We start from the raw sequence: 10,431 nt of genomic DNA, 5'->3' as shown, positions 1-10,431 counted from the left end.
GTCTGCTTTTGGTACATGAGCGGGAGGAGCTCAGGACAAAGAGGGAGACTCAAGCAGAGGTCAAAGAACCAGACAGCACATTAAAAGTCACTTAAGAACATGGTCTGCGCTAATAATTTATAAATCTACTGAAGAGATCTTGCTAATAGAACTAGAGCTCCAGCCCCATTCTGTGAAATTGGGTCAGTGGAATCCCAGGTAGCCCTGGAATGCTCTTGCCAACCTAATACTTCTCAGTATCTCAAACAAGTCTGTCAGTGTGCATTCAAAACTTTGCTTTCATGCTAATTATTTTCTGCTTTCTGTGTTATAGGCTTATTTAATATGCTCAAAGGAGCTATACATCTTAGCCAAAGTTTAAGGCTGCCTGTTGAGAATTAGCAAAGGCAAACACTAAATAGGAATGCCCACTATTAACTCAAACATAATTTGAATGTTAACGCATGTGTGGGTCAGGCTGGAGAATAAAATAAAATAAAAATAGCAGCAAATACATTTTATCAATTCAGCTGAGCCTACAGCTTCAGAGCCTATAGGATCTGATCTCCTAGTGATCTTTCCTCTTAAGATGTTTGTAAAAAACCTGCCTACATTCTGCTACTTGAGGTGATAGCTCTTAATGAAGAGCTTACTATTATGACAAGATAATAGGTACTGGATTTAATATGAGGGATATGGGGGGAGTGTTACACTTTAAATTCTTGTCAAAATAAATAAATAAAGCCAGTGTAGAACCGGTTGCTAAAGGGGTGGCCCGGCTTCCCCAGGGGGCAATTTAAAGGGCCTGGGGCTCTCAGCTAGGGGATATTCTGATGCAGGGCTCACTCGGTCTGTCCTGTTGAAGCTGTTCCACTGTGGATAAATAATTTAAGAATCATTTGGACCAGACAGCAAGAGAATAAGAGAGAGCACCATCTTGAGAATGTCTCTATAGCCTGCTGGTCAGAGCACTCACCCAGGAAGTGGGAGATCCAGGATCCAGTCCCCTTGCACTAATGACTCTTGAAAGTGCAATAATTTTAAGAGAAGAGACTGAGAGTGCCTCACATCAACATATCCCATGGCCCTGTGGTCATTGCACTCATCTGTGAGATGGCACATCCTTTCTCCTTGTCAGGTGGAGGAAGGACTTGAACAGGGGGTCTTCCCTATCCGAGATGTGTACCCAAACCTCTGGGCTAAAAGTTAAGAGGGAGGTTACCTTTGAGGCTCAACATGTGACTTAGTCTACACTATCTTCCTTAGTTTGTGAATCTCTCTGTGAGTTAGCTGCGAGATAGGCACCCAGATGCCTAGAGGAAGGCAGAAGTAAGCATGCTCAGAGGCAGAAACATATGTGCCTAGGAAGCTTTTTGTAATGGGGTTAGGGGTAGGAGTATTGTAAAATGGGATCCTACTCCACCCTAAGTTAACTCAGTGGGATGAGAAACAACCGATCTCTCACCATTCTGGCATTACACAGAGGAACAAGCTAGATATGATTTCCCCTCCTGTGGGAAGGAGTGAGACACTAGTAACTCCAGGGGACTTCCTTTCTCCTGATCTACCTTATGAGACTACACCAGTAGGTCCTTGCCTGTTGGATCCCCAGAACACTCTGGGTTTGGATGTAAGGCTGTAACCCAACCATTGTCCCTCTTGAGGGATGTCACAGCTGCTCATGAAACCGAGGGACTGACCCTGAACACTGGAGACTATGGCAAGGGAGTTTCCAAATCTCCTCGCCATCCCATCACAGTACCTCCTCCCCACTCCCCAGTTGCTCCTCTTACACATATTGGGTCTGTCTGTGAGGCACAGGTGCTGGCCTCCTCTGGGACCCAGGTGTGCTCAAACATCCTGCTCTGCTCCTGCCCCTTCCTCACCCACCCCTGCCCTCACCCTGGAGCACCCATGGAGTTGGCGCCTATGCTGTGAGGTGGAGTGCTTCCACCCAGTAACTAAATTGGTTCCCAACATATCCCTAACTGGGGTGGTAGCTTTATCTTGAGCTAGACTGTTAAAAGGGGCACACACACAAAACATCAAATCAAGTAAAACAAACATATCTATCTCAGGAACAGCCTACAAGCCCCCGCCACCATCCTTTTACATTCTTAGGCCTCCATGTTCCTTTCCACAGAGCAGGAGTGGCCAAACTTACTGACCCTCTGAGCCACATATGATAATCGTTAGAGGTTCGAGAGCCAGGCACACTTGTCAGGGCTTAGGGCTTCTGCCCTATGGCAGGGTGGTGAGGCTAGAGGCTTCAGCCCCATGGGAAGTGCCTGCCAGAACTTGGGCTTCAGCAAGCGGGGATGAAGACCCTGGACCCCATCCCTGCCGGGTATAAGTCCCTAGCCCCACCATTCTGCTGCAGGGCAGAAGCCCTGATTTCCCCCCAACCCCCCATTTGGTAAGTGAAGAAGGGGGGAGGGGCGAGCCGCACTTTAACCGTAAAAGAGTCACATGTGACTCGCGAGCCTCAGTTTGTGCACCTCTGACATAGAGGTTCACAAAGCAGTGACACATTCTTGAAGGATCCTTAAACACATGGTTTCTGGGCCTCATTCTTCAATGACTGCCACAGCATCCCCTGGGCAGGAGATAGGGTCAGGAATGGGGGCCTTTGATTCCTCTGCACACTCCATTCATTTGCCTCCTGCAACAGCAGCACACCTAATGGGGGGTGCCAAGCTGGGATTAGCTACAGGGCCACCTCAGTGAACTGTGAGCTCTCCCACTGTGCTGACCTAGAGCAGAAGGATTAGTTAATGCCTGCTTTTTTTCCCTGTGATTTTGCTCCTCTCTATGCCATGCAGCAGCAGGGTACATAAGGGAAATAGTGCATACAAATTATAAATACTAATAGATAAACCATAGGCCAGACTGACTGAAAGTAGGGATAACTTATAGAGCCACCGTGTAGACTGGGAATCCTAATTTCCTTGCTCATTTATGGGGGAAGAGTTGTATTCAAGAATCCTTACTAAGAATGGAAGATTTAAAGAGTTTTTGATTACAGCAGCATCTGCTAGCAGGCCTAAAGCAATTGCTAGTGACAAGCACTGATTATTTATGTGTGTGTCTGGAGGGGTGCATATACTCACATATTTATAAATTTGAGTCCCCGATGTTTCATGTTAATATGCAGAGGAGTTCAACATTTAGATTTTGGGTGTGACTTAATTTTTTATGGAAACCTCAGGTGTCTATTGATCAAGACAAAGCTAAAGTGAGATGGCTATCTTAAATTTTAATAGCTCACTGTTTTAGAAACCTTTAAAAATAACTTGAAAAGCTGCCTTTTATTTTCCTTTACTTCCTCCTAATTTTCTAATACAGCAGGTATTTAACCTGCCACTGTTCACAGTAAATTTGGAGCAGAGATTCATTGTCGCTTTAGTTAACAGGATACTCCAGGGAAGGCTATTCTCCTTTTTGTTTTTATTGGGCAATAGATCATATTATGTTGTGTCACAACTCTGTAGACTATTACTTTGAGCAGAATGAGCAATTATGTCTAATAAAGCAAGCCACCACTCTCATATTGACAGATGATAATCACTCCAATTAGATTTAGACAGATATGGACATGCCCATTTTAACTGTATTTCCAAACATTATGATCTTTTCTATTTTAATGACAAATTAACACTAGTTACTGATCAGAACAATCACCTTCACCTGTTCATGTTCATCTGTTCAGCACTACAAAGGATTTAATAGACTTGGAAAAAAAAACCTTTTGATTTTAAAATGATGAAAAATAATGGAGAAAACAATTGTGAATAGCTCTCTTTGCAATTGTAAGTGTTGTCCATATGGCCAATAGTATCATTTAGTTGTGTCCTATTATTCTGCTGCAAATGAGGTAATGTATCCAACTGGATCAGACAATCTGTAGTAGCATCTTAGAGTAAATTTATTCACATGATACTTGAGAAATATGGGTACAGATGATATTAATAGTAATAAATACTGTGTATATGATGTTTCACTCTATGCTGGAGAATGAACTTTGAATTATCACTAAATGACACAATGTTTGTATTTTACCAAGAAGGACACTGATCCGTAATTTTAGTAGGGAAAGTAGAGTCAATATTCCTAGCAGTGGTAAACAGTGGTAAACTGAAGTAATGCAGGGCAAACGGATGCAAATTTTTAAGTTTGGCAATATTCAATCTGCAAATTTCTGACCTTATAATAGAAAACATCAAAAACATCCTGTACTCCTATATGACACACTTTTCTAATACATTTTAAAAAAAACTGTTATAAAAACACTTCAGAGTTTTCTATTTCTACCTTTATGTTAGGCTCTGTTTGCTTTTAATGTACATGAAGCTCAGGGCCGGCTCCAGACCCCAGTGCACCAAGCGCGCGCTTGGGGCGGCGTCCCGCGGGAGGGCGGCAGGTGGATCCGGTGGACCTCCCGCAGACGTGCCTGCGGAGGGTCCGCTGGTCCCGCAGCTTCGGTGGAGACGCGGGAGGTCCACCGGAGGCGCGGGACCAGCGGACCCTCTGCAGGCAAGTCTGCGGGAGGTCCACCGGAGCCGCGGGACCGGCGACCGCCAGAGCGCCCCCCCGCGGCATCCCGCCCTGCTTGGGGCAGCGGAAATCCTAAAGCCGCCCCTGATGAAGCTGCATTCTCATGGTTCGGCTGCAAGATTTGGGAAGTCCATGCAGGAGTTCTTCATCTGAGCTGACATCCAAGCTTTGGGGTGGTGCTGTAGTAGCCACAAATGTATAGAGCAGGAGTTAGTAGCTCAGTGAAATCATTAGCTTCTTGCTTTTCCTATAACTCCCTCAGTCTTGGTCTATACCTAAAAGTTTTACTGGCATAGCTATGGCAGTTAGGAGTGTAGTGATTTTTTTGTTTTGTTTTGTTTTGTCTTAGTGACATAATTTGCCAGTAAAAATCCAAATATAGATGCAGTTATACTGAAATAACTGTGTCTCCAGCAATATAGCTTATGCCAATTCAGAGAATTACAAATTGCTATACCAGTATAAGCACTTTTACACTGATACACCTGCGTCCACACTAGAAGTTTTTGCAGAATTGATATTCTGGTATATGTATACCAGCAAAACCTTTCTTGTGAAGATAAGGCCTAAAATATAGATCAGTGCTATCAGGTCAGTGCCTAAAGCACAAGTATGTCTACACTGCAAAAACAAAACAAGGGACAAGGGACTTAGGCTCACAGGACTCATGTTACAGGGCTAAAAATAGCAGTGTAGATGATCCCGCTGGGACTGGAGCCCAGGCTCTGAAAGCTGACAAGGCGGGGTTGGCTCGGAGCCCAGGCAGGAATGTCTACCCTGCTTTTTTGAGCCCTATGGCCCTGAGTCAGTTGACCCAGGCTCTGAGACTCACTGCTGTGCATCCTCCATGTCATAAAATCCACTCTCACAATTGCCACTTAGCATACTGGTTTCATCTGAGAAGCTAATGACTCAGGTACAATAGTGATGGGTGTAGGAAACTTGCACTGTGACTGCCAATGCTGGTTCTCTTCAGAAGATGACCAGAGAACTTCAGCCTCTAAGATCATTAGTCTCTTTTAGTCCACGAACAAGAAGGTCATTTAAAACACTTAAAAATATTTTTCAGAAATATTTTTCTAGTGGCTGAACCAGATCCACCAAGTCTGCCAATGCTTCAGCAAAGTGTGAGAAACTTCAGCATAAGTTGAACTCATGGGGTTGAAGTATAACATTGTGACTTTCAGATTTTCAATCATTATGCATGATGATAAATTTCTAGCTGCACATGCCACCTCATACAGAGTGAAATTAAATTGCAGAAATGCCAGAAAATGCTGATTTATAGCCTATTTCCCATGCTCTAAAAGCTGGCTGAGCTCATTGAAGGAATAAATAACTTACTACAACTACCTGTTTTAATTTAATTTTTTTTTTTTTACTCTTTGAAACCAAATGAAATGAGTTTTTTAGGAGCAAAAATTTCCAAAGTGTCTAAGCAACTTAGACCAGATTTTTAAAGGAAGTTAGGTGCCTAAATACCTTTACAAATCTGGCCCTTAGTCAGTGAGACTTTGTGGATGGTTTGGAAAGGTTACGAAGCTCTTCTCCAGTCATTTCTATATTGTGTAAAAAAACCCTGTGTCAACTAGTCTCAAAGCCTGGGTCAACTGACAGGGGCTTCTGCTCTGGAGCTAAAAGTGTAGACATTCATGTTGGGGCTTCAGTCTGGGCTGTGAAATCCCACAAGTGGGGAGAGTCTCAGATCCTGAGGGAATGTTTTTACAGCTATTTTTAGCCCTGTAATGTGAGTCCCATGAGCCCAAGTCAGTTGACGGGGCTCTGAGACTTGCTGCCACAAGGAGGTGGGAAAGGGGAGACGTGTTTCAGTGTAGATGTTTCCATTGCGTCCTGCAAAACTGTAGTGAAAACTTGGACCTATGGGTGAGCAGGTAGCCTGCAACAGGGCAACTGGACCCTTTTAAGAGGGAACAGGATCCAATGCACCTGGACTGCTTACTTTCTGCCCAATTGGGCTTAAAAGAAGGGCCTTATAAAGGGGGAGACAGCTGCAGGTGGAGTTTGGCAGATGCCTGCAGAGAGTAAGAAGGCTCCTGCAAGACTCTGAGTCAGCAGGGAGAAAACACCAGAGGGGAAGGCCAAACTCCAAGCAAAAGGCACCTGGAGAGGAGGAAAATAGACACTCACAGATGAAGGACTGTGCCCATTTTGGGACTGGGGTGAAAGAAATTAGCTTTAATCTGAGGAGTGACCTTTAGGAAGGAGGGGCTGGACCTAGTTGAAATTGATGAGGACTTTGTAGCTTTGAGTTCTATGTTGAAAGACTTTGTGCAGGACTTCATAAACTGGATGCCAGAAAGGGCAATGTTTAGCATATCTGTACTGTGTGGATTTTTAAGGGGAAACTGAGACCATGCCTACACTACAAACTGTGGTTAACACAACTTACATTGGCACTATATCACTCATGCGCATGCGTACATGACTCCTTATGCCAACGTGTGCATACTCATTAAGAGTGATTGTGTCAATGCATGGTGCAATGCAACTTGTGTAGATATCCTGCTGTGCAATTGGTCATCAACCAACACATTGTCTTGCGCAAAATTTGAGCAATACATGGTGGGGCAGAAATGAGTCATACAAAGATGACTAGGAGTGAGGGGTCAAGTGCCATCATGCAACTTTTCCATCTCTGTGCCATAATTTTCACACCTTTTTTAAAAATCCCACAAACTTGTCACCATGTGCCATCTCTGCACGATCCACTGGTATTTGAAGAGCCATAAGAAGAACTGCAGCAGTGGGGAACATGACAATCTCATAGGGGAAAGATTGCTGTGGGACATATCGAACATCAATTCAAAGTGATTGGTGGTGTTCACAGAGCACCTGCAGATGGCAGAGTACCACATTTAGGCGTGAAACAGGAGCACTGACTGGTAGAGTCACATCGTAATTCAGGCTAGGGACAAACGAGCAGTGGCTGCAGAATTTTCACGTGCAAAAGGCCACATTCCTGGATCTGTGTGCTGAGCTCACCCCAGCCTTCCAGTGCATTGACAACAGAGTGAACATTGCACTGACAGTTGAGAAGCAAGTGGCGAGCACATGGTGGAAGCTTTCAACACTGGATTGCTACTGGTCAATTGGAAATCCAGTTTGGAGTTGGAAAATCCACAGTGGGGGCTGTTGTCATACAAGTGTACAGGGCCATGAATTATCTCATGCTATGGATTGTGACTCTCAGTAATGTGCAGGACATAGTGGATAGATTTGCAGCAATAGGATTCCTGAACAGTAGTGGGGCAAAAGATGGCACACATATCCCTATTTTGGCACCTGCCCACCGTGGCACAGTATAGATCAATAGAAAGGGATACTTTACTATGGTTATGCAAGCATTGGTGGATCACTGAGAACACTTCACCAATGTCAATGGTGGCTGGTCGGGGAAGGTGCATGATGCTTGTTATCCTGAAGAACACATGACTCTTCAGAAAGTTGCAAGTAGGGGCATTCTTTTCCAACTGGCAGATTACCACTGGCAATGTTGAAATGTCAGTAGTAGTGATCCTGGGATACAAAGCCTTTCCCTAGCTCTTACACTGGCCACTGACAGCACCAAGGAAAGATTCAGCTACCAGCTCAGCAAGTGCAGAGTGACAGTTGAATGTGCTTTTGGTAGACTGAAGGGACACTAGCATTGTTTACTCACACGATTGAATCTCTGTACGAAAAATATCCTAATGGTGATAGCTGCCTGTTGTGTTTTGTATCTGTGCGGTAAAGATGCCACCAGGGTGAAGGTGGAGAAGCTGTCTGCTTAGTTTGAACAGCCAAACACAAGGATTATTACAAGAGCTCATGGCTGAGGGAAGCCTTGAAAGAGCACTTTAACAGTCAGCCACAGTATTGCGGTGTGGAGGATTGCACTCCACCTGGCCATGAGTTTTGGGAACTATTAGGAATTGTATTGTTCTTGGTGTACATTTATGATAACACCGTTTGCTAATGCACCTATTAATTCTGTAGTGCTTTCTATGATTTTATAATTAGTATGATGTGTTTGTCACTGATTCCATGAGTTCTGTTGCCCTGTACAATTATATGTGGTGGGGGATTTCATTAGGATCAGGCATTCTGTATTATATGTTGTAAAATAATAAAGATACATTATGTTCCCCAAAATGGATTTTATGGTGTGCCAAAACTGGTGCATAGAAACTACGTGCAATAAAAATAGACTAAAAACTTCTGAAATAAATTAACGGAACAGAACTAAACAAGGGGGAAGGACATTACTGTCCATTTCACTCCCTTTTGGCTACACATAGAGCAACATGGCGCTCACAGGTAACTGTATGTGAAGCTCTGGTTGTCCTTACGTCTTCCGGGATAGATTGGTAGGAATAGTGATGCTTTCTCTGGCAGCATGTGGAACGCTGGGGGATGTAAGGAAGTGCTAACATGGAGTTCTTCATGGACAGCAAAGGAAGGTGAAGCCATGCTTGCTGAACCTGTAGGAGAAGCCCCATTATGTGCTGGTGCATCTCACACTCCTTTCCTTCTGGAACTCCTGGGCCTTTTTCCTGTCCAGTCTTTCCTTCTCCTTACTGTTTGTAATATTTACCCTCCTGACCCTCTGTTCACAGTCCAGTGCAGCACTGGCTTGCAGGATCTTACTGAACATGACATTTTGCAATCCAATTTGTTCTCCTTATCTGGCTCAGGCATTTCCGCTGTGTGGAGAGGGGAACCCCTTAAGGCCACAATGGGAGCAGATACCAATAAAACAGTATCATTGTAAGTATAGTCACAATGGATTACAAATTTTAAATTTCAGAACTCTGTTTCCCCACTCCCCTAAAGTTTTAAACAAATCATGCTTATGGCTAAGATTTAGTGGTGGGTATTTTTAGTAAAAATCATGGACAGGTCATTGGCAATAAAGAAAAATTCATGGCCTGTGACTTGTCCGTGACTTTTACTATTAATACCCATTACTAAATCTCTGCTCCAGGGCTCCGCTGCCCTGGGTGACCTCCTGCTCCAGCGGTGGGGGCTGACTGCCCGGGGTGGCCCTCTGCTCCAAGGACCCAGGGCCTGGTCTCTCACTAGCCTCCGGCCCCTCCCACCTGCTCCGGGCTGCTGCTCCGGCCACTCCCAGGACTGCTTCTGCTTGGATGGTCCCTGGTACCAGCCACACCGGCTGCTGCTAGGGCAGTGCCCGGGACCAGCTGCCCGGGGCTGTCCAAGCAGCAGCTGGGGCAGCTGGCCCTGGGGACCACCCAAGCGACTGGCCCCAGGGCTGCTCCGGTGGCAGCTGCTGTGGGTGGCCCTGGGACAGCCCCCAGGATCGCTGCTTGGGTGCTCCTCAGGGCCACCCCTGGGCCCAGCTGCTCAGCCGGCCCAAGAGTCAGCCACACCAGCTGCTGCAGCTGTGGAATTCACAGAGGTTGCATAAAGTCATGGAATCCATGACCTCCATGACAGAACTGAAGCCTTAATCATGCTTATTGACAGAGCGCTGGATATTTTTCTGTTATGATCACATGCTACTTTGCTTTCAGGACCTGTTCAGTGGACAAGATGGACAGTGCTCAGTTAACAAGGCAGATATTTAATATTAACTTTTTATTTCATCATTCCTCTATCTTGTTTACTACACAACATCCAACTCTGAATGGAATAAAGAGTTTTTCTTTCCTTATAAACTTTTCTATGGTGCTCATCCAGGTGCTTCCCAAGAGTGCATCCTCATAACATCTGTATACATTTGGGAACTATTATGATCCCCATGTGGCAGACGGAGATCTGAGGAACAAAAAGACTAAATGCTCTGTTTCAAGATAACTTGGGAATTCTGTGACAGAGAAAGAAAAAGACTTAGGTCAAGGTTTTCAAAACCGACTGATGATTTGGGCTACCTCGGTT

Source organism: Mauremys reevesii, linkage group 1, assembly GCF_016161935.1.
Source record: "Mauremys reevesii isolate NIE-2019 linkage group 1, ASM1616193v1, whole genome shotgun sequence".
Taxonomy (NCBI): Eukaryota; Metazoa; Chordata; order Testudines; family Geoemydidae; genus Mauremys; species Mauremys reevesii.
The sequence above is the reverse complement of the archived record's forward strand: the minus strand, read 5'-3'. Positions refer to the sequence as shown.